The sequence below is a fragment of the Pinus tabuliformis genome, chromosome 8 (assembly GCF_031772625.1).
Source record: "Pinus tabuliformis cultivar Carrire ecotype Pingquan chromosome 8, CPIR1, whole genome shotgun sequence".
NCBI lineage: Eukaryota > Viridiplantae > Streptophyta > Pinopsida > Pinales > Pinaceae > Pinus > Pinus tabuliformis.
Genome location: NC_142294.1, coordinates 342748562 through 342775163, shown reverse-complemented (window position 1 = coordinate 342775163; position 26602 = coordinate 342748562).

The window sequence follows — 26602 nt, the reverse complement described above, 5'->3', positions numbered from 1 at the left end:
GTGATTTTTCCATAAACTGTAGGGGTTATAGATTGCCTTGATAATTGGCAATGTAAAGGCATTGTTTTACATCTGGCACTGTTTCTACCAAGGTAACACCTATCCAAATCTCTGGGAGGATAAAACTGATCCAGATCGTGCGGCTGGATTTTCAGTGGATCCATGTGTTTGGTGCCCCTAAAAACCTACATCTCAACCATCAGAGTGATTTCAGATTCTATCGGCATTGAACTAGCAACAACTAGTTGGGAACTAGAGAAAGAGAGATGCAGTGAGCTGTGAAACCTGGAAAAAAACTAGTAGGTTTTTAGATTCGAAGTTCCTTGTAATGGAGACATGGTGGGTGCTTCAGATGTTGGTTACATGTCTGGCAGTTCAAACGGTTGCCGATAGATCAATGGATGCCGAGGTTTCATCGAGGTCTTGGACAAAGTTGAGGAAACCTTCGTATCTGATGCTCGATTACTCTCACATAGTTGTTGAGCTAAATCAAATATTCATCTTGCAGAATGATTGATCCAATCCTTACGCACTATGGCAAAGGTCAACTATCTTGCTTCTTGGTCGATCCAGATATTGTGCTAGATCTGGTGAGTAACTCTTAACAAAGTGTGAAAAAGAATTTCGTAATTATTTTTAGATTATTTTTAGTATTTCCATATTATTATTTTTTATTAGATTACGTTTTTCATCTTTATAAGGAATATGACAGTGGATGGTTCCAAACTTAGATTTGATATTTTTTAATTATTTAAATCATATTTATTTTATTTTTCTAGAGCTTCTCTACATTATTTATTTCTCTTGGGAGATCAGATCTTCCATATACGTCTTCAAAACTTCGACCCAAAAAACCATTATCCTTTTTCTCTTAAATGCATTATTGTTTTTGGTTGAATTCAAATTGCAGATATCGGCAGACATGGTTGCCAATGCAACTTTTGCAGCCATGGTCAAACACATAGGAAAGCATGGTGTAAACCTTTATCAGGTTTCTTCTTCGATGGTAAATCCCATAACAATTCATGAATTTTTAAAAATAATATTTGAACATTTTAAATGTAATCCAAACATTGATCACAAAGGAAACCCAGTAAAATTGTTGAAGCAATTGACCTGCCTTAATATTATGGAAATTATGGACAGGCTCTGGACACAACGGTTAGTTCACAAACAATGTAAGTTGTAATGATACTCTGTGTTTCTTACTCGAAATTTTGATGAATATAAGTTATTTTGCATACAATTTCTGCATATAATCTTTGTTCGAGGAGTAGATTCGTTATTTATTGATTCACCATAAATTAAAAAAATAAAATAAAAATTAAAAAAATAAAAATGAATCATTGCAAACTAATAGTCATATTGCAGATAGCGGGGTTATCAAGATCATCTACAAAATATATGCTACAGCAATTGAAGCACGTGGAAAAGATCTACGAGCCATATGCATTCTACAAAGGAAGGTGAACTATGTGTAATGGAGATGAAATACAAATTTGTTGGTGCTATATTGTTTTAAACATTTTGATTGGTAATCAAGCAGTGTACATTAATAATTTTTTTAATATATTTGTGCAGATTATATACAATTCTGAAAAATTGTTGTTTCAAGAGCTCTCTGAAGATGAACGAGACAGTTTCGGATTTTATGTTAAGATTATCGACTGGAAATATTCATATTCTGTGACTTAGTGAATATATCTTAAATGGGTGAATATGTATAGTGGATCACAATGGTTGCAATGGTAGACATCAATTTTCACTTCACTGGGTTCACTATTTCTGGGAGAGTGATGGGGGTTGTTAGAGCATAAAGTTGTCCAAATATAAATATAGGTTGTGCCAATGTGAACATTAAACTCATTTCCACCAACAATAAACTCATTAATGAAGTGTTTACGTCGCAGGGAGGCAGTTACATGTTTACAAATATTACTCCAAGGAAATATAGGCCGATTGCTTCTCACCATGAATACATAAAGTTAATTAATCCTCGAGCAATATACAAATATCAGGTCATATCAAATCCCACTAAATTTTTTTCAGAAAGGAAAGGCCATGATATTTTTCTCTCTTTACCTTCGTTTGATACGCAGAATAAGTTTGGAGATTCCTTAAGGATGAGTGTCCAGAGGACACACTAGCCCTCCATGAAATCAAACATGAAGAAGTGGAAAGAGCAAGCTCTGTGAGCCAATTGTTAAACAAAGGAAGAAGATACAAGGTCATACCTAATGTCGATCCTAGCTAGGATGGCGCTATGCATGAGGTACAATGATTGAGGTTTACAGAGTATATTTTCTATAATATTCTCTTTTAAATACGTGATTCTCATGTTCTCTTAACAAGTTTCCAAAGAGGCTCTCCAGAGATGGAGTTGGGCTTTGGAAATATAGTAGCAGATGACATCTTTTATGTCCCAAGTTATGATATGGATGGCTTAGTTGTTTCTTAGGGTAACCCTATTTTAGGTGTTCATGTATACCTTTATTCATATGATGTCCATGAGGTGAAGTGCCCTCAAAGAAGCTCCTTGGCCAAATCAAGTGCTTTGTCATGCAATATCTGATGCATATGGGAAATTTGCTTTTAATTTTATTCCATGTGGAAAATAAAGGTTGTTGCCACTCTACAAGGGTGAGAATACAATATTTGATGTTTCACTTCAATCTATAAATGTTCTTGTTGAGCACAGTCATGTTAATATATCTCAGCCATTTCAGGTCACAGGTTTCTCAGTTGGAGTTGTGGTGACTTCTGATGGAGTTTGTTTTGAAGGTGTTAAGATATTAGTTGGTGGACGAAAAAGAGCTACAACAGATGTCCAAGGATATTACAAACTTGATCATGCAACTTCAACACGCTACACAATCAAGGCTAAGAAGGATCACATCGAGTTTAGTAGTTTGGAGAATTTCATGGTTGTGCCAAATATGGCTTCAATCCCAAAGATAGAAGTAACACATTATAATATTTGTGGTTCCCTAAAATTAATGACAAATGACTATTATGGAAAGCATCAACTTGGCTTAACACATGGGCCAAACAATGTTAAGCCTCAACTAAAGAGGATTGATGATATGGGAAACTTCTGCTTCGAGGTTCAACCATGTTAATATTGAATATCCCCACTAACCACAATAGTAGAACGTGATTCTGGTTTTCAATTTTCACCATCACATATTGATGTGACAGTAACTAGACCAATGTTTGGCATTGAATTTATAAAGGCCCTTGTTGATATTCGTGGATCGGTGATATGCAAGGAAGGATGTGACTCTTCGGTTTCTATATCACTTACTTCTCTGGTTGTTGAACTCTGGGTTCAGAGAAGCTTAACTCTTTAAGTTTAACAAATGAGAGCAGTGACTTCATATTTGAGAAAGTCCTACCTGGTGCATTACGTCTTGAGGGAAAACATGGACCTTCATCTGATTTGTTAGATTGGGGTGATGACTAATGTTGGGAGAGAAAGGTTATTGATGTCAACATTGGTGTTTCTGATCATTCAGAGATAGTGGTTATCCAAAAAGGCTATTGGTTGTGTATTATGTCTACTCATCCTGTGGCTTTTTACATCGTACATCCAAAAAAAGAACCAATGAATTTGTTGATTGAGAAAGGATGGTAGCAAATCTGCTTAGAAGCTTCTCGTGTGCACATGATTCATTTCTTGAACTCGTGCATTTTCTTTGGAATGTCTTCATTAGAATTCAATGTATTGAAACATAAGCCTATATATTTGACTGGTGAAAAATATGTATTGAGTGGTGAAATACATGTTGATTCAAGTTCTTATCCCAAAGAAAATGAGTTGTCTCGAAGCATTATTGTAGACATATGGCAAAAGGAGGGTGCATTTATAGATATGATCAATAATTCCAAACTTGTTTCAAGTGCTAATGGACCAAGCAACATTGTTGTATATCAGTACACTCACTGAGCCAATCCTGATGATGAAATGGTCTTTGTTTTGAGAGATAAAAGGAATGTTAGTGAGAAAAATAGTTTTGAAAAGGTCTTGTTTTATCCAAGAAGTCGACATGTTGCTGTTAAAATTGATGGGTGCCAACCTGTTATTCCTTCTTTTGTTGGGTGCCTAGGAAAGTACATTCAGGGTCAATGCTTCAAGTAATCTTAGGCGTTGACATTAAAATAATTTCTCAAAATGACAGTAGCAATGGTCTTCTGAAAAAGGCTGACTTGGTTCTTCAAACTTCGATAGGATCAAATGGTATGTTTTTAGGTGGTCCTTTGTATGATGATACTGAGTACTATGTTGAAGCTTCCAAGGGATATCATTTAAAATCACTTGCATAAGACCCCTTTTGGAGGTTATTTATATGCTCATCCAATTTGATTGGATGTCTCACTCGACTAGCCAAACCATAAATAATATTTGATCGTCAGTATTCAACCTTCTGTGCACTCCCTGCGTTTGTGGTCCTCAATAGAGGAATCACTGAATTTGTGTCAAACAACCACTAGATATGGACAAAACCTCTTCAATCGCATTGCTTCAAACTACAACCATGTAAGTTCGGATTTTACTATTACTTTCAATGATATACAATGAAACCAGTGTAAATGCGGGGTGTATGTGGATAAAATATAAACCACTGTAAACTTAGGTTGTCATGTATGTGTATGCAATGGCATACATGATAAAATATTTGAGAGTGGATGCGATATTGTTTCAAGAGCTTTCATGCTCTATCTTGAGACTCAATATGCAACGTGGAAGTAATTTGACCGTACTGGAAATGGACTCATATCTCGATAATGCATACAATTTCTTTGTGGACATATTGATTGAGATGATGGGGAGCTTTAAATCATTAAAGGAGCTGGTCATATGTGTTGTGCCTTTGCTTAAAGAAATATGTGTCTTCTCAATTTGTTGTTCGAGAGGCTTCCTAATCTCCAATGTTTGTTAATGGGTGACAACTTTATCTTGGTAAAAACAAAATTTCTGCTTTTCTTTTACATGTGCAATGAACAACATGTTTCAATGTTTAAGAATGTTTGCATTTTCTACTTAGTTGTCATGTATAGCATAAAATATATATATATATATACAAAGCATATATTGATGTAGCTTAGGTTGACTATTATGTTTTAGTTCATTATTATGTCAAGTTTGTAGATTCAGTATATCCGATAGATATGAAACAAAACCAAGTAATGACTTTGTTTCATATCTATTCCTTAATGAAAATCTACAATACGTAAATTGAAAGAGTTAACCTGTTATAAGATGTGAAAAGACCATAAAATTCTTCCATGGTTTTTTTTCCATGATGTTCATAATGAATATTTATGTCTTTTACCTCGTAAATGAGTGTAGAGTTGGTTTATTCTGGTTTTGAAATGAAATGCAAGAACTTTCAAAATATCCCATACCTTGACATCTCAGATCCTCACTCTCTCATCTTCGTATATATAGGTTTATGTAGACATAACTGAATTTCATGATAGGGAAATTAGTGTAATAGGTTGCTTTCTTCAGAGCACCCCTACTCTAGAGATGATAGAACTTCGTTTAATTGATGACTTGAATTATGCCACGATAAGTAAAGTTTTTGGAGGAAGTGATGCATTTGAATAGAGTTTCAAAGTAAACAAGGATATTGGTATGAGAATCTTCTTTTTAAATACACGCTTCAAAATCTTTAAACCGTTGACGAGTAAAAAGGATTTCGGGCTTCATTTTCTTTTATTTTTTTCTTTATGAAAGGGTATGACCAACGCAGGTCGTATGTCGATACGAGGATGAATTCTACTGTGGATACGAGGATGTGGACACCAGTGGAATGACCTACTTAGTCTTGGGAAACATCAAGTATGGAAGTGGATGGCAGTCTCATGGAGTGGGTATGCGACATTTTGCCCCATTTTCATTTTGTTTATCATTCATTGTTTATGCCAGTTCTAATAGTCAGTTTTAATTATTTATCTTTTTGTCATTTATATCATTGACATTCCATGTTTCCTAGGAAAGGTAACATCTTTGGTTTCTTTAGATGAGCAGTCTTTAGGATTAGGATGTTCCCAAAGAGTTTTGAACATTTGTCCAATCTGCCTTGTCGATTTTGGATTGTCATTGCGGGTTATTGCTTTAATTGTTATCCGGTTTGACATTTGATTGACAACGAAATTCCATGATTTTATAAATTATTTGTACATTAATTTTTAAAAGTATTTAAGAAATTTGTCTTCAATAGCCACACTTCAAAAAATGGATTTCACACTACTAGGTTTAAGGTTTGGGTTATGTATTTGGTTAAAATTTCCCAAGATTTATATCATATCTCAACTGTTAGGTTTGGGTTATTTATTTGGTCAAAATTTCCCAATATTTATATCATATCTCAACCTTTTGAAATTCATGCATTCAAGCCGTTTGAATGTAACACATCATGACAACGATGAGCCCTATTAAGCTCACCAACTTTGTTACTATGCTTCATGAATCATAATTCAAATGGACTCTGAATTTGGTTATTTTCCTTTACTAAACAGTATTAAGCAAAATCCTCTCGTTCAAACTCAACCCCAAGTCATATTCAAAATTTTGACAAGTGAAAAACATTGGCTCAGTAGCAAGTTTGACACCCAAGTCCTTGCAAGTCAAATAAGACTGTCCACTTTTAAAAAAATTGATCATATCCTTAAATTGTTATCCCTTAGACTCCTTCATTAAAGAAAAGACCATTCTATGATCTTGATAATTTGTCTATCAAAATATGGATGGGGAAAAATATGAGCTAAGGAGTAGAGAAATAAATTTTCCTTGATATTGCCTAGAATATTTTGAACTTCTGGGGGCACATCACGTGACACTACCATCACGACACCAACATTTTTTGATAAAGTTCCACTGCAAGAGGCATCCACTGATTCATGTTCCTCAACCCGTGACCATAAATATGACTCTTCCTCAACACTTTTCCTAGATGATGATAATGATATATAGTCCTTATCATCATAAAGTATGGATTTTATTTCTTCACCCATGCTACACCTTCCCCCTCCCAATTGTATATAAACATCAGTTTCTTTTGCATGCTTCCCTCTGATTGTAAAGTTATACCCATACATGAAATCCTCATATTGATCTTGGTTTTTATGCTTCTCTTCTTCTTCTAAGCTAAGCAATCGAAAAAACATTACCTCCCTACCACCACAAATATATAAACCATTTTTCGTACATTGTCTTTCAAGCTCCATAAGAGGAATATTAAACGATTCTCGAGTTGTTGCTCCCTCTCCAATCACCATAGCAACATCTTGATTTGGACCAGATCCATATGGTATGTCCATAAGATTGGATTTAGAACTATCAAGTTCCTTCAATGGTGGGACATCTCCACATATTGAATGAACAGGAGGGACATCTAAATTTCCAAACTAAAGAAAGGTAGCTCTCCGTCCATTCACATAAGCATATGAAAGGAGAAACCAGTCTGACCAAACCTGGAGAACTTGCATCACTCTCTCGTCCATCTCTCGTCCAAGGATGCCATAATATAAATGTAAAAAAAATCACAAAAAGATCCACACAGCCATTACACTAATTATGATATTTTTTTACAAGTAAAAATTACCAGTTGCCTTGCTAATTGACGACCAATAAGGGGCTTGATCTTAATACATGATCTATTTTCATCATTACTATCCTCAACATGTTCTATTATTTAGAGTGAGATTTTGTGAATTGGCAGGTGTGTTTTTCCACATTCATATCCCACACAATTGGAATCCTACTACATTTGGCCTCCTATACTTCCCTAGGCTACATATGTTAAAGAGGGTACAAAACACTAATGATATGTTCTTTTGCCATAAGTTGTTCTCATTTTTTGGATGAATTCTATGGAAATTTTATTCATGCCAATTATGAGGTAGGAAATAATGTTCCAGTATTCTTTTTTATCATCTCTTGTTTATGAGTTAGCATGCTTCTATTGTACTAGTTCATTACGACTATGTCATGTAAAGATCAAGTTGAGTGGGTTTTACATTTGATTTCCATTGTAATCAACAAATGAATATATAAGTTTTCTGTTAGGTTGAATGATTGGACAACACACTTTGATTTCCGCTAGTGCTATCTTTTTCATATACTATCACAAGTGCACAAATACAAACTCACTTTTCTTTTTACCTGGATAAGCAAATGATGACAACTTTGTATTTTGTAGTGGCAAGGATAACCATGTATTTGAGCTAGACGTTGAGCCCTTCAATTCATCCTTTCCTTACCCAACACGACCATATCCTATTGGTAACAAAATTCAATTTCTGAACCAACATTTGTCTTCAATACTATTTCATGATAAGGAAAGAACACAACCATTGTTGGATTTCCTTCGAGCACACAAATACCAAAGCCATGTCATTTTTATTTCTTTGGTTAATATATTGCATCGTTGTGTTTGATAGTTAATTCATTATTGTTATATGCTAATAAATCTCTATCAAATAGCAGAGAAGGATGACATGGCTGCTTTAGAGATATATAATATGAATTAATTAAAAATTCACAGGATTATTTCTATTCTCATCTTTCTATTTCACTTCTTTAGAGAAAACTATATATTCAAATACCAACTCAACTCAAACCAAACTAAAATAGAGAATCCTAGTTATGAAGATGTTTCTTTCTCCATACCTTATAATGACATTATTTTGTTGAATTATACTTGAAGTTCACTGATAATAACCTAGATTTATATATTTCTTTTAGCATAAAATTGAAATCATGGTAAAAATACGAATATCCCATTATATATGACCTAAATATGATTCAAAGAACATCACCTTTAGTCTGAGCATGTGGTAGAGTAATTTTTGTGGTGTTAAGTTTTATTAGAGGCATTGTCTGTTTATTTGTTTTGGTTACAAAATGGTTTTCTCTTTCTTTTATGTGACTTTCAATTTATCATATCTAGCATGTTGAGAAATGGGAAAGAATAATGTGCGACATTTATCTTGCAGAAATTGATGTTGAATGAAAGGATAAAGAGTTTAACCAAGCCACAATCCGCTTTAGTAAAGGTAGAGGGACATTTTAAAAAGTTACCTAAGAATACACCATATACATAGTTTGAACATATGTAATATATGGCTTTTTCATTTTTAGATATGTTCTTTTTTCTATCCAAGATATCACAACAAGACAAATATGATATTGTAGAAATTGTTAGAGGACCTCATTGAGGTCAATTTTTCTGATGTTCTAATTGATTGATACATTCTCATGATAGGAAGGCTTTAAATACGAATTAATATGTTACTAACACAAATTATATTCAAATTGTATACATATAAAAGATAAAAACAAATGTCAATTCCTTCATTTGATTCTTACTTGACTTTGGTGTGTGCAGGTTACATGAAATGTGATTGGAAAAAGGATGGGGAGACAATATAGAGATCATGTATTGTATATGATTCATTTTTTGTTGGAGATCCTTTAGGCACTTCAGCCATCGACTTTGGAAATATTTATAGTAAGTATTCCTATGGTTTTTAATGTTGTGATTATTTCACCTCATGGTTATTCTGGGCAAGAAAATGTTTTAGGAATGCGTGATAAGATATCGATGGACAGGTAAACAATTTTTTTTATAATTTCAATGTCCATTCCATGATATCCTCTCTTTATTGTTTGATTATATTTTGAATATTTATTTAGATTTTTCTTTGTATTTTAACTATGAAATTGTAAGTACTTGGTATTATGTCTATTTAAACAACAACCAAAGCTTGAAGATGAAATTAATATTACACAATATTGATTGAAATCCTTTTAACTGTTTTGTATTGAGATATTATCATGATTATTAGAAAAGTTTACTTTCATGTTGTTATTTGAAAACATGTTGTTTATATACTTGAACAAGTTCATGCATTAGACAACAAATTATTGTTGCAAATAAAATGACAAGGATTAGGCATCACACCTCAGATTATTTGTTTTAACAAGTTATTTACAGCTTGAGCTTTTAAGCTTGTAACTTAGTTGGCATGATTGTGCCTAAGCTTTCCCTAAAGGTTGAATACTAAGTTACAGTTAAGGTGTTATTTTCTATGGTGACTTTAATTTGTTTATACAGGTCATCTAGCCACATAGTGGCCACTATCGCTCAACTGAAGAAAACTTGTTCGAGTTTCTTGCTCTTATGGGGAAGAATGGCTTTAACATTGTTGTTGTTGAGGTATATGTAATACAAATCCTTTATAGTCTACTTTCATTTATATTCTAGTGTTCATCATCTTTCATGTCATACGCTCTGTATTCTAGGTTCTTTTGTTTTCAGAAAAGGAACTCGGTATTGATGGGAAGCAGCAGGATTTGTAGAAAGAAGAGAACACTAACACTGGAGCGACAAATGCAAAAATAGAGAGGAGAGAACTGGTCTAGTGGTACCCTTAAATCCAATATCCCACATAAGACACACACATAGAGACTAATGTTCAAGTCTTCATAGTTGGTGAATTCACTTGCAATGACTTGATAACACAATTATAATGTTTTATAGTGATGAAATAAATTGTAGTCCAACCAATATTAAGTTGGAAACTCATTTTGTAGTCCTCGACATTTCATATAATATAATTTCCATGGTTGAAATTATTTATAGTTGCACTTGATATTGTTTAGTATTTTAACTAACATATGTAATTTTGAATTTTCATATTAGATGAATCAATTCACATTGTATGATTTTTTTATAATTTAGTCGCAAAATCTTACTAATTAATCTATATTGATTAATAATGAACACATAAAATCAATCTGAAACTACTACATTAGTAGTTTATATTGATTAATGATGAACACAAATAAAATGAATAACAACTAAATTAGTCGTTTATAATGATTATTAATGAAAATAAATGAAATGAATATAAACTACTAAATTAATCGTTTATATAATGAATATGAAACTACCAAAAAAATATAAATGACTACTGCAAATTATTAATTTTTCATTACAAATGACAACTAAATTTTGCATATATACGACTATTAATAACTAATCTACAATATCTTATAACACAACAAAAATTTAGTCATATTTCTTTGGTCATTAATTGGTTTCAAACGACAACTAAAATTTGCATATATATGACTATTAGTAGTTGTTTTACAATATCTTCTAACACGACCAACATTTTGGTCATACTTTTTTATTCATTAATTCGTTTTCTCAGATGATCATATAGTAATATATTTTGTTGTTTATTTGGTCATTAATTGTGGCAATTAATGACTAAATCAATAACTAAATTAATGACCAAATTTATGACTAAATATACTGCTAGATGATAAAATTGAGACAATCAATTAATGATTAAGTTAAAAAACGAATAAAAGTTGGTCGTGTTATAAGATATTGTAAATTAGCTACTACTGGTCACCAACTGAAAAATAGTCATTTATATGCAAATTTTAGTCGTTGTTTTAGTAACTAATTAGCCATTTTGTACTAGTGAATTTGCTTGCACTAGTGCAGGTACAATATTTCTGTGTAATACTATATTCAATCTTCCTTACTGAAGACTTATGTATGAGTGAAGGTGCTTTAAGCCTCAGGGCTTGGAGCACTTTGTTCCTATGTGAAGAGACTTGCTCTTGCACCAAAGTAGAGTCCCCTTTACTCAGTTTCTAAATTACTTTCGAAAGCTAAAAGACGTGTTGAAAAGGAATTGCAACTGTAAATGAAATTTTGAAGTAAACTATCTGCGAAAAATAAAATGCTTCAACTCATTAAACTTCGTAAGGAAATAAACTTCATGAGATCAAAATACATACAAAAGAATCAATCAATAGCCTAAGTACTTTGCATGTGTCAACCAGTTTTGGTACTTCACCCACAATAACGACATTCTTTGCAAGTATAATATGGTGGTTTAATATAACTGCTTCCAAATCTTTTAGAGATGAACTTTTAATACCAAAAACAGTTAGTTGATTAATCGATCCATTCACTTGCGAAATAATGGGAAATAAGATGCAGGTAAGTGATTCATTGTTTGCTGCAACAAATGACTACGCCAAGGTGCAAGAAACAGCATGCACTGGTGTAGGAAAGAGTTCCTTACACGATCCGCTTAGAAAATGAATTAAGATAGAAAACAAGAGTAAATTAAATGCGTGAAAGATATCTTATAAACAAAAGTAAATACAACTACTCTGCAAACCATGGATCCGTTCCACACATAGGCTACAGAAGATAATTTAATCCAGAACTTAAATATTAGTGATTAAACTATTACATCACACAGTGGCAAAGAAATAACCACACCGTCTTTCCAAATAACGAAAGCAAGAGGGGTCAACGAGCTAGGTTGGTCGGGCCCTGGCCAACTAGCTCGTTCCCCTTCTAAGGAACGAAAGTGATCAGCACTTCAAATAATACATCAAAGACAAAATTAAACACCGTGTGTACAAACCATAGCAATTATCTTGTATTTACTTGATTTGGCAAATTACATTACAGAGCAATCCAGCCCCAGAGCGAGGCAATAACCAGATTACATAAACCAAAATAATAACCGATGGTTCGCTAGCTTCCTATCTACGATCTACATCATATATATCCTTCGGCTCTAGGTCGTTTACACTAATTACAGATAATTCTTGTTTGGGCCTCTCGACTGAACAAAATTAGAAAATCAAATTGCAAACTTGGCCAATGGTTATAACACACACGAGCTTCGTTGGGCCGTAATCTATATTTGGAGAAAAATCCTTGGATGTGCCCCGCCTACTTCAGTTCGTCAGTAGTTAGACTCAGAGTCAGACATCGAGATTTGTCCTCGTGGAAGATAGCTCTCAGACATCTCGGACAGTGGTGGTGCAGGAATCTTGCTGCACTAGTCAACTCATACATTATTAACACTACGTTCCATGATTACTTCTAGGAAATCAATATGAGTTGCAAGAAATATGTAAATAACGCAAAATCTATATAAAAATATTAATAAAGTGATGTAACAAATCTTAATATAAACTATGAGCATGTGAAGGAAAAGGGTAACCATCTTGTACTAGTGCAGGAAAGAAGGGTCTTATATTAAGTTAAAACAGAGGTTTATATTGATGGAAATGGGGTAAAAAATAAGGCAATTTGGGATACCAACAAAGATGTCGAAGAGTTGGTCTTCCCATAGTTGTTCGAGTCATAGTGATGTCTTGCATGGCTTGCTCAATCCTATTTTGTCTCACATGGGTACATGTTCAGATTGTATGTAACGTCTTGTCAAGTGGAAGTTCAAGTGTCGATAGTTGAATGTAACAGTCATAGAGTAGTCGAAGAGTCATGAGGGTAGGTGAACAGTCACAAAGGGGAATGGCAAGGGTCACCCCACCCTTTGCTATCTATAGTACCTCATAACTCATTGTAGAGGCTTTTGGTCAACCAATATTCCAATAAGAGTATCTTAGAAAAAGCTTGGAGAGTATTGTAACGAGCCTTGGCTTCTCCACAGTGCAGAGCTAGTACATCTCTTTAGAGGAGCAAGCAGCAATGACTGTAACGTTCCGTTATCAGGATTAGTGGTTGGACATGGTTGTACTGTATGATTAGAACTTTCACTTCTTAATATAACAGAGCCAACACGTTTCATGCATATGTTGTTATTGTATTTCAGTTAACTTGTTTACTCTAATAATATATGTATATGTTTGCTTAAGCATGTATGTATAGAATTTTTTTGTATATGTATGTATGAATCTTATTGAAATGTGTTGTTGATTTAACCATTAATTTTGATTGTTTGTTTACCTTCCTTCCATCTTGTGATGCATCTTTGCTCATGTGTTCCCTTCCAAGTTGCGTGTTTACACAGGTTTCCAAGGGGCGTACTCATTCCACCTTCAGTGTGTTAGAACCATTCATGCACCTTCCTTGGCTTTCTACGCATGCCACACCCTTGCTACCAACAAGGACATCTCACTTACCTTTACGCGTAACCGCAGTCAAGGCGATACTTTACGACCCACTGCTAGGATTCCTACACCAAACGATCTAAGGTCTAGTTGGGACTTCTTACCGGGGAGATCCCCTGACATGTTGATAGGTCCAGCACTGTCAACATTTCTGGCGCTAGAAGGAGGGCTAGGTGACAAGTTGTGTCCTCTCATCCTATTTTGAATCTTTGCACATCTATCATAGATATTATCACACTCATCCCTCCGTGATGTTTTTCGCATGCCGAACCTCTCAACAACAAAAGGGATTTTTCTGATCTCTTTTTCAAATTCACGTATGATGGTGAAGGCAAATTGGCCTGGCCTATGTAATTACAAGACTCATTTTCAATGCTTGATAATGCAGATGAATGCTCTTATGAAGAGGCCAGCCTACTACTTGCATACACACTTCGCAAATCCCCATAACAGTGGTGTTGTAATCCGCCCCCCGGCAGCGTGCACTCACTTGAGCAGTTTTTTGATCTCATTGAATCTTCTTTCCATCATTTTCGTCCAGAACCTCTTGACCAAAAATTGTTAGCACAATGGAAGACCCCACAAGAATCACCTATGGAATTTTGGGACCACTTCTGTGTATTGTAGTTTCAAGCTTCGAAAAGTCCGATGAAATTCCAGTATCTCATGGACATATTTGAATATTTTCTTACCAATTTTTTCAATCCTAAAAAGAAGTTCAAGCCCAAGCCCCGCTTAGCATACTTCGATAATGGGGCTGCATAACAACAGATGGACACGGTCATTGTCACAAGTGACTGCCCATTGTCCCCTCATCAAATAGCTCCACCACTGTAGAGTGATGTGGGAGAACATGCACACATATTCGTTCAACTATCACATCCTCCCAACATCACTTCTCTCAATTTTTGCATAGATCTGGTTGCGAATCCCATGGGTTGTACATGCATGTCTTACCTCAGCCTCTGTCTTTGTGTTCTGTTTATCCTCTGGATTGCACTGTCTTGTTTTCTTCCATTCCTGACTCTACACCTGTTGTGAACAAGGATCAAGCTATCGATGGAGTTTGTGTTACACAACCGTTGTCATTCATGAAGAGTATAACTGGGATCTTGAGCATCAACCCTCACTGAAGGATGACTCCCTTCTGTCCGAGCCTCCTTCATTTTTCCCTGACAACTTTGGTGATTTTTCCATCCATGATTTCGCATGTGTATCTTCGTCTACATATGCACCCATTTTTTATCATTTGCAGAACACACCAATTGTCAGTCCATCATCCGACAACGGAGAGGACAAATCATTCTTTGAAAATCCACTTGACTTTTCATGTACCTTTTCCACAAACACAGAGAGTGAATTTTCCGCTTCTCATCTACCCCTCTGTTTAATTCATCAGATCATGAGGATTCCGATGAAATCATTGATTTTACTTATCGTAGCTATCGTGATCTATTTACCCCTGTATTCGATCACGATGATGATTCTATCACAGTTGATTTTTCGAATCCACTTGTTTATGATGATATATCTGTCGACGAAGTCAAAACCCCGCAGACTGTCGAGGCACTTCAGCCCGAGCTGATGGTTATGTCAAGTCCTCGTTGTCCTGATGTTGTTTCACTTCTGATCAAGAAATTGTTGAAACATCCGAGGCTCCTCATCACTCATATGTATGCATTGGAGATCCATCTCACACACATATCATGCTTCCTCCACTCGAACTATACGATCCCATCGCTCATGCATTGGAGGAATCTTACATAGAAAGCACACATGCATGACGCAAGTTGTCTTTTTTTCTTTCATTTGCTTGCATGTCACAATCAAGAGTATGTGTATGCTTAACATCTGCAAGAAGCATCACACAACATCATGGTAAGTCCACAGATTGCATGTCATGTACTTGCACTCACTTATGTTTTGTGGACACGTTTAAACTTGGAGTGTGTTTGTCTTTATTGTTATATCTTTCGTGTTTGTTGGTTCACACAGCTATGTTGTTCGCAAACCATACCTTCACCAACATGGATCTGCCAATGCGTCAGTGGTTGCATTGGAAATATCACTTCACGTGAACAAACCCATGCACCATTAGCTTAGGAGTAGGAGTAGTGTTTGCTTTTGGTTTGTTTTTTTGCATGCATGTGTGCTTATTACTTTGTTCATTCGCTTGTTTACCTGCTTTTTTTCTTACTCGCTTTGCTTATGCATTTACTTCTTCTTTTTCTTTGTTTTGTTGTTTGTTTGCTTGTATTACATTTGTAGGTTAGTTTCGCATGGAACCGTGTGCAACCCTTGAAACAAGCTGGGTAAAGTACAAGAGGACTTGTCAGGTGATCAATATTTGGTTATCTGTCGTCTTGCCTCTGCATGAAGAAATTGTTGTCTTCAATCCATGACACATCAATGGAAAATATGTACTGTTCAAAGTGAATCTTGGTGAAAACACAACACTTGTGTGCTAACTAGTGTCACCTACTCTAGTCGGTTGTTTTTGGGTTAATCCTTGTCAACTCAGTCAAGTAGAGTAAGGTGAGGGGGAAAACCTTAATAAGCACGTCAGAGGTATATATAAACTACTTCTCTGAAGGAAAAACCTCTTCTTCTCTCAATAAGTCAGGATCCCTCTTCCACCTCTGAAATGAATAAGTGTTATGCATAAATATGAAAAATGAAAATGTGAAAAAATTTGAAAAAATGAAAAATGAATTAGGCAAAAGAAGAGAAAGGCTTCCTGCATAGAGAGGTGATGAAAGTAACTCCACTGGGGTACTGACCAGGCTCGCTAGCAACGGAGCGATGCTTGTGTTCCTGTGTGACTCTACTGAGGTATTGTCCAGGTTTGTTGGCAACAGAGCAACACCAGAGATGAAACTAAAACTCTAATGACCATATGACTTGTGCACCAATATACCCCTCATCCCCAATCAAAACAACTGTGTTGGCTTGGCTTGGAATGTGTGTCAACCGACCAAGAGCTTAGCAGATGCTACATCTTACAATAAATCAAGTGTGGAAACCAAGATGAATAGAGAACTGAACAATACTTTCGGAGGTGTTAGACTTGTTTTTCATGAACAAGGTCCATTTAAAGAGTTGGAGTTCTACCAATGTGTCGCCAAGTGTTGTAGCGGCTACAACCACCCTCCAAAACCTTGCTTTAGCTTTGTTTTGGAGTCTCCCTACCAACCATCCTAGCAAAATCCCTTCCACTGACAAGTACATAGGCTTCATCGGTTCTTTAGTGGCTTGCTAGCCTATGCATGTCAGTTTGCTTCACTCCCCTCATAGGTTTCCATTCCATATTTAAGCTAGTTACTTGCTGAGAAGCTCCCTCGGAAAATTGTGCAATTCTCAAGGGGAACCAGCCTTCCCTCTAAAAATTGCACAAATCTGTTAGGCAGCCTGTTGGGCCCAGAAATTGCGCAATGAAGTCACACAGTCTTCCTTGGGAAAATTGCGCAATCTGGCCAGGCACTCTAGCTCAGCCCAAAAATTGTGCAATTTTGGGAAGCAATCACCTCCTCCTCCCAGAAATTATGCAATCCCTCTAAGACAACCAGCCCAACTCCTCCTAAAAATTGCGCAAATTCCTCTCTCAGTTAAGGAGGTTGTTGCATGTGCCTTCAGGTTGAATGGTTCCACCCGGGACCTAGCAAACTTGATTGTCATGCATGGGCTACTTTTTCCCAAAATAGCAAAAAGCAACATGCAAAAGGAATCCCTAGATTTTAGGGATCTATTTTTAGCAACTAGAGGTTACATGCAAAGATCATTTTAGAAACTTCAATCCAAGTGTCACTTTTTCCTAGATTTGTGGCATGCGCATCATAAGCCTCAAACTTATTCATTCGATGCTTTAGAGCTCATTCTTCACATCGATCTTGGAGCTATAACATCCCACAGCACATCTAGGAGTCTTTGGCACATCCAGCTCAGCTATTTCCGAGTAAGTCCAATTTACTTGACTTTTGCAGCATTTCTGCCACTTTTTGTGTTTTGGCTTGTGTGAGTGTTGTCTGCTTAATTTCTGTGAATGTGTGTTGTCATTTCCATGCATGTTAGCATGTACAAGCACCATTTTAATTTTCATTTTCATCTAACTGTTGTCGCATGCATGACATTGTTTTGCACGGACAGTCGTCGATTCGACGACTCATTTCACACAAATGCATGTTTTTTCATTTTCTGAATCTTGCATTCGTTGTTTGCATGCATGATCATTCACTCCTACTTACACCCATTTTCACCATGCATTCAGATCTCCATATGTTTTCAGTCACCTTTCTATGGGTCTAGACAACCTTGGCCTAAACTCTGCCTTGCCCGGACAACATTGCACATTTCTGAGAGGGAAGGCTCTGCCTTCCAACCAGAAAATGTGCAAATCTAGCCAAACAGTGTCCTCTAGACTTGCTTTGTGGAATTCTGAGAGGCAGTGCCTACTGGCCCAGAAAATTGCGCAATGCAGTCCCTGGGCCTACATGACTTGCCAACTGAAATTGTGCATTGCGCAATCTCATCACCCAGCAGGTCAGTCTAGATTGTGCATTGTGCAATTCCAGCAGTAAACCAGCCTCCCCACAGTCCAGAATACCTTTTGTGCAGTTTCAACAGTCCAGACTGTCTTTTGTGCAGTTCTGGTAGTCAGTGTCCTAGCCTCCCAGTGAATTGTGTAATCCTTGCCAACAGTCTCCTAGGTATGTTGCATGCCAGTCCTCAAGTTTGCTTTGTTTTCAACTAACATATTTCTTGCCATGCATGTTGCCATTTCTCCAGATATAGCAGGTGTTCTTCCGTCTCTCAGTAATTCAAGATCAATGGCCTCCAAGAGAGCAAGGTCAAAGGACACCGATGGAAGCGCAACAGGAGATGCAGTTGAGCGAGTGTCTATGAGTTTACTGATTTACGAAGACACCAAGCTGATCGTAGACAAAGACATCAATATTAAATGGCATGAGATCAATGATGCATTCTCAGGAACATTTGGGGAAGATCTTGAAGACCGCAAAGTCTATGTGAACATTCACAAGTTTGGCTTGTACCGGATTGCATGCAGGTATCCCGCATTCCCATGCGCAGACATGAGACATTAGATCGTCTTGAACACTGATCCTGAGACGATGGGGTTAAGCAGTGTCAGCGGGACATAGATTTCTACCTTCAGGGCATAGGAATATCAGCAGATGTACCACTTGCCGAAGCCAGTGATCACCATGGAGACACCCTTCATCATACCCAGCAGCAATACAAACTCCATGGATATCTTGAAGAACTGGGTGAAGGAGCCAGCCAAGTTCAGGATGACACCCAACCAGATTTACAAGACAAAGATACTACGAAAGGCATATTAGTACTTAGTCATCTTTGCATGCCGCTTGTACGGCCAAGAGAGCACGAAGACCTTCCCATAGAGTTGGCTGACTTTCCAGTGAATGAAAAGCATGCAATTGGTCTAACATGTTGGCTCACAGGCTGAAAGAACAAGTAACAGGAGCTCAGTAGCCGCCCAAAGGTCAGCAAGCAGAAATCTACATGTCCACTTACATCTTGGATGCAATTTGTTCCCGTTAGCAGTTCCCTAGCTTGAAGTGGGCATGGACATCAGCGGAAACCTCTGTGAACACTTATTGAAAATTGTTTTCCGAATGCAACTTCCGTAAAGTCATCACACATTTGTCAGACCATTTTTTCACCCCGGTGTACAAGATGAAATTTGAACAGGATCCACCTTGCATGTCGAAGGCAGCAATAGAGGTATTGATCGACATAGATGATTGGTATGCCTCACCTTTTGGCACCTTCATACGAATGTACAGCGGAGAAGCCTCTGCATGTTTTGCCAAAGTTGGCCATGGACAAGCTCATCATGCAAGAAGTATCGTACCACATCTCGGCAAGATTGTCAGCTAGACTGCACAAGAAGAAGAAGGCACCCTGGCCCACTCTTCTGTTGTGTATCGAGTTGTACGAGATACGGAATCTCAAGCATGCGGATGTCGAGACAGAAGAGTTCAAGAAATTTACTTTTGGCTCCAAAAGCTTCAATCCGTACGACTTGCATTTCTTTGTGAAGAATCATTGCGCGAGAGTAAAATTTCCTTGGATCCACATAGCGTGTAATTGGGCTAAGGAAGACCCATGCAGATATTGTCACAGTTTCTCCAGGCCCAATGAACCGGTCAGCATCGTTGTGGAATGATTCGTGAAGTAGCATCTAGGAGAGCACCAGCACCAGCACCAGCAAAGGGAAACATATATGTGCATGACAAAGGCAAGAGAAAGATTGTCGACAACGCAGAGGCAGAAAAAAGCTGCAAGTTCATAGAAAACCCACTTCTAGAGAAAGCAGCTTTAGAAATAGAGGTGACAATGTGACAAGAGGAATGCACAAAGGCAGAGAGATAAATAGAGAATGGAAGAAACAGTGAAGGAGTTGCAAGAGTCGAATGAGAAACTCTGGAAGGAACATGAGCTTCGTAAACAAGAGAAGGAAGCGCAGCAGGGACAGATATAGGAGGGGGTGCAACATGCGCCGATTGATGAAACTGTGCCCATACAAGTGGTAGACTCATCCGAATAGCTGGCACAAAGTAGACAGGGTGAGCAGTCATAGGAGCAAGACTTCGCTCAAGAGATTGAATGAGTACTTGAGCAGATAGATATGGAGATGGAGTAGCTAGAGTTGGAGCAAGACATCAACCTCATGCCTTAACACCAAGAGGTCAACCCACCAGCTTCACCAATACAAAAGAAGAGCAAGTCATGAGCAACCAAGGAGATATTGAGATCCTTGGAGACAATCTGGAAGAAGAGATGCACAATATCATTCAATGAATCACAGCATAGATTTGTACAATCACGTAGAGTGTCTACTCTGGATGTCCACACCTCCTGCGCAGTTTGAGGAACAAGTAATCATATCTAATGTGCACAAGCATCCAACAACATTGGTCGATGCTACCAGAGCATATGTCGAAGCCACTAGCTCAAGTGTGCACTTCTTAATAGCAGAGAACGAGCGAATGGCTAAGGAGTTACAGATGGCCAAGCAGGGAGGGGAACTGGTTATGGCATCCGCCAAAGCAAAGTTGAAGAAGGCGATACTAGATGAAGTGTCATCGCTTGAGACTATCATGCGGGTGTTGTATTCCAAATTTGGTACCGTGCATAAGGCAATTGTCCATCTCAACGGTTGGCAGCAGTTTCGTGCTAGGAGAGCATGTATCTTGTCAAACTTGCATACTTCTGTCGACAACATGAAAACATTGACAATGAGATATAAGGGAGCCCCATCACACTTGCCCAAGATGATGAAGCCCATGGCAGTTGAGTTGAATGCACGTATCCAGAGTCAAATCCGGAACTATGAGGAACTCCTGCAACTCATCACTAGTTTGTAGGCTTCCCATGCACGGGTGTTCAGAAGTATGGATGTTGTTGTGCACGCACATGTGATCCCATATATTGGGACACTCACCAAAGCAAAGACAAAGGGTCAAGTCCAACAAGAGATGGACTCATACTTTGACGAGTTGATGCGCATAGCCACCAATTCAGACTTGTCGATCAGTGCAGACACTATGCATCAGTATGTCGTTGGTCCGACCACAAGACAATGATGTGCATGTTATCAGACTATTTGGACAAAGGAGCCAAAGTAGTGTACCCGGATGCAACAGAGGCAAGATTTCATTTCCATAAAGATGTCACCACAGAGTACACGGACACCATCGTGGACAACCAAGCTTGGCATCTTTTTGCCACTGTCAAACATCATGAAGATGTCGAAGAGTTGGTCTTCCCATAGTTGTCCGAGTCATAGTGATGTCTTGCATGGCTTGCTCAATCCTATTTTGTCTCACATGGGTACATGTGCAAATTGTATGTAACATCTTCTCAAGTGGAAGTTCAAGTGTCGATATTGAATGTAACAATCATAGAGTAGTTGAAGGGTCATGAGGGTAGGTGAACAGTCACAAAAGGGAATGTCAAGGGTCACCCCACCCTTTGCTATTTATAGTACCTCATAACTCATTGTAGAGGCTTTTGGTCAACCAAGCTTCCAATAGGAGTATCTTAGAGAAAGCTTGGAGAGTATTGTAATGAGCCTTGGCTTCTCCATAGTGCAGAGCTAGTATATCTCTTTAGAGGAGCAAGCGGCAGCGACGTAACGTTCCGTTATTGGGACTAGTGGTTGGTCATGGTTGTACTGTATGATTGGAACTTTCACTTCTTAATATAACAAAGCCATCACCTTTCATGGATATTTTGTTATTGTATTTCGGTTAACTTGTTTACTCTAACAATATATGTATCTGTTTGCTTATGCATGTATGTATAGGCTCTTTCTGTATATGTATGTATGAATCTCACTGAAATGTGTTGTTGATTTAACCATCACTTTGGATTGTTCTTTCACCTTCCTTCCAACTTTTGACGCATCTTTTCTCATGTGCTCCCTTCCAAGTTGCATGTTTACATAGGTTTCCAAGGGGCACACTCATTCCACCTTTAGTGTGTTAGAACCATTCATGCACCTTCCTTGGCTTGTTGTGCATGTCACACCCTTTCTACCAACAAGGACATCTGACTTGCCTCTGCGCGCAACAGCGGTCAAGGCGATATCGTACGACCCACCGCTAGGACTCCTACACCAAACGGTCTGAGGTCTAGTTGGGACTTCTTACCGGGGATATCCCCTGACATGTTGGCGGGTTCAGCACCGTCAACGAGATCTAGCGTTAAAAGGTATGTCTACTTCCTTCTTCTTGTGAATCTAAATAAAGGAACTTATGTCAAAACATTGTCAGAGTTGTGACCGCGATAAACTTGTGCATCCACACCAATGAGTAGAGAGGTTAGGGAGCAGATCAAGGGAAGAGGATTGGAGGACTCACTAATGTACTCCAGTTCAAACAAAGAGCAATAGCAATGAAAATTTTCCCCATTCATCTCCTGTGTTTCTTTGTTATGTTACATGATTGATGTATTATGTTGCACTAATGTTATTTTGCAATAAGATCCTATTGGTTTCTTTCTTTTTGTGCAAGTGATCTAGGAGATTTAGGAGCAAAGATCTCGAAGGAGATCTTCCTAGCTGGCATCATCAAATAGAGTTAAGGATCTAGCGTTAAAATGTACATCTATTGCCTTCTTTTTGTTAATCTTAATGTGTTTTGTTTATATAGATCTTTTCATGATTGGTCTTCATTGCACATAGACACTTTCTTGACTGTATCAAGATGATGATTAAGATAGTCCAAATCAATCATTATTTTAATCAACAATGATTATTTTAGCAAAAGTTGTTAATTTGCACGGAATCTAAGTTTATCCAGTCAAATTCCCACATTGTTTCAAATCTCTAACATAGAGAGGGCACTGATAGGCTTTTGTTTTGATCCCCAACACTATTAGGGAGCATTGCTAGCGCCTCTGGTTTGGTCCCTACCACTCAGCAGGAGCGTTGATCCCTCAAAACACTTGTTTTTTGATGTTTCACCAATCACAAATTGATCCTCTAGCTTGGAAAAGGATGTGGCTTTCTTCTTGACCCTAGGGGGTTGCTTTTTGATCTATAACAATCTTCAAATGGTAGCAGTGAACCTAGATGGACATAGGTCAAAGAAGGCAAAACAAGGTCAACTTGGGGTCATTGTTCAATAAGGTTAACTTGTTCCCATTTTCTAATGTTAGTTAATAAATTAGATATCCTCAATGAATATCCAAACATGGATCAATTTTATTTCTCTTAGAGAAGTTTTATGTAACATGTTATATGCCCCTAAAGAGTGTGATTTCCATTATTTAATTAATAGAAATTTGAAATTTTTTCTCATGGAACAAAAGGGCAAGTTTGTGCTATATTTTTGTTATCATTTACTTTTATGGTGGTTTGTATCACATACATATATATTTAATGTTAATTTTTTTCATTATTTTCAATGAAAATTTTCATTAAGATTTCCCTAGTATCTCCACCCACCCCCTTCTGTGAAGGAAGGGGTGGGGGGAGATATTAGGGAAATCTTCATATCTTAATCGAAGGTGGACATGGGGAATATATTAGGGAAATTTTATTCATATTTTTCCTAATAGTTCCCCTTACCCCAAATATATTCTAATATGAGGTTCAGCGTGGGGGGAGATATTATGGAAGTCTTAATAAAATTTCTTAAATATCTCACCCCAACCTAAAGAATTTTTTAATATCTCACCCCAACCTAAATAATTTTTTAGTATCTCCCCCCACCCCACCCAACACTCTCACTATGAGGCATGGGGAAGATATTAGGGAATTTTTAACCAACCTTATACATAAGAGTGCGGTAAGAGGAGATATTTGGGAAATCTTAAGATATAAGAGTGAGGGGAGATATTAAAGAAATATTATATGGGCTTGGGGGAGATATTAGGGAAATCTTAATATGAGGGTGAGGGTGAGGGTGAGGATGAGGGTGAGGGTGGGGAGAAATATTTGGGAAATCTAAAGAATGAGGATAGGGGTAGGGAAAGCTATTGGGAAATCTTATTAAGATTCCCCTTATATCCCCCCTCATCACCCCCCATCCCCCCTCATATGGCTAAATTTGAATTTTCTTAGAGTAGTTTTTATGTAAAGTGTTGTATGCACTTAAAGGCTATGATTTCCATGATTTTAATAAATAGCAATTGCAATATTTTCTTTCGCAAGAAAAATGGAAAGGTTATGCTATTTTTTTGGTATCATTTATACTTTGTGGTGTTTGAGCCATATACATGCATATTAAGTCTCAATTATTTGATCATTTTAGTTTTGATTATGATGCTTATTATTGTAGGTTTTGGGGGTTTTCACCATACACCATGGCACCTATGTAGTTAGCACCAATAACAAAAAAAACACAAACTCCAGGTTTGCACCATAAATTTTACTACCACTAACATATCCCCAGATATAAACCACTTTTGAAATGCTATTTGAAAAAAAAAACAAAAAACAAAAACAAATCTTTCACAAATAGTAGTGCTAATGTGGAGATAAAATGTCATTTTTCTTGTAATGATACCATGTTCATTTAGTTTAACATTAATAATAAAATTTTCATTACATATATGTTTTTTTTCTAAACAAAAATTCTTACAAATTAACTTCAATGTATGATAAGAGGTTTGTGATTTACTTTGAAGTGTGTGTGTAGTTTAATGACACAAATAGTGGTGCTAATGTGGAGATAAAATGTCATTTTTCTTGTAATGATACCATGTTCATTTAGTTTAACATAAACATTAACCTTTTCATTACACATATAAAAAAAAAAAGAGTGTGTACCCCCTCCATGCCGTAGATGAGAGTAAGATATTCCATATGGCTCAAGGCCATACAATAAACAAAGCTCAAAGTCATTAGCTCAACATGTCACTTACAAGAATTAAATTGAGAGTGAAGAGGATAACTCCCCAAATAATTCCAATTAACTTATTATGTTATTAAAATGTGAATTTAAATAATATATAAACCCAATTTAAATAAAATAATTTTATGTACACTAAAAATGATAATATATTTTATGTATACTAAGTAAATATTATGCCTACTTTAATTTTAATAATAAATCAATCAGATAAATGGTTAAATCACTCTCATTGCTCAATGTTCATTATAGTTCAAGAACCATATACCACTTGGTTGAATATGATATGAAAAAAACGCATTGTCTTTACATAATTGTCTATGTATAAGTAAATGCATCACTTATATATCACGTTAGATAATGATGTGGATTTTCCCATTAGTGTAATAAATAAATAATAAGACACTCAATCTATAATGTTGATTGCACTTAAAAGATGGATTGAACTTGATGTTAATCTCTTGAATTGAATAGAATATGATATGAAAGAAATACATTGTCTTTATATGCTTGTCCATGCATAAATGAAAACATAACATAAATGAATAAAGTTAAGTCGATAATGTACCTTCTTCAATCAATGTGTAATGGATCAATCAAACACATAAATGATTAAAGCACAAGACATATGATATGAAAGAAACACATTGTATTTACATACTTGTTTATGCATAAGTAAATGCATCAATCCATATCACACATTCCTATCCCTGGATTTGTAACAAAGAAATCTTAAATTTCAATAGCTCAACAAATCCAACATTCATTGAACCATATGGACATTTGTTGGCAAAGATGAAGTAAAATCTAATTCCTCAAACTTTAAGACAAGGACTAGCTTTGAGCTGCTTTGCGTGGTATATATTTATGCCACACCTAAAAAGGTAAAAAATGTAAGTCAAGGTTGGTCAATAATCAAATATGAGGACTATAAATAGGCAAGTTTGAACCATATTTTGTTTATGAAATATCTTTTCATATGATATTGATATACATTTTATAAATTACAAAATAAAATTAAATTCGATGAATTAATATAATAAATTTATTTTTCTATATGATATTGATAGATATTTTATAAATTACAACACAAAATCAAATTTTATTTATTAAATTTGTTAATTGTATTCATCAAATTTGTTAATATAAATTAAATTATGTTAAATATAAATTAAATTATGTTAAAAAGTTCCCCGATAGGGTATTAGGCTAGGGAAACCACTTGTCACATCAATAA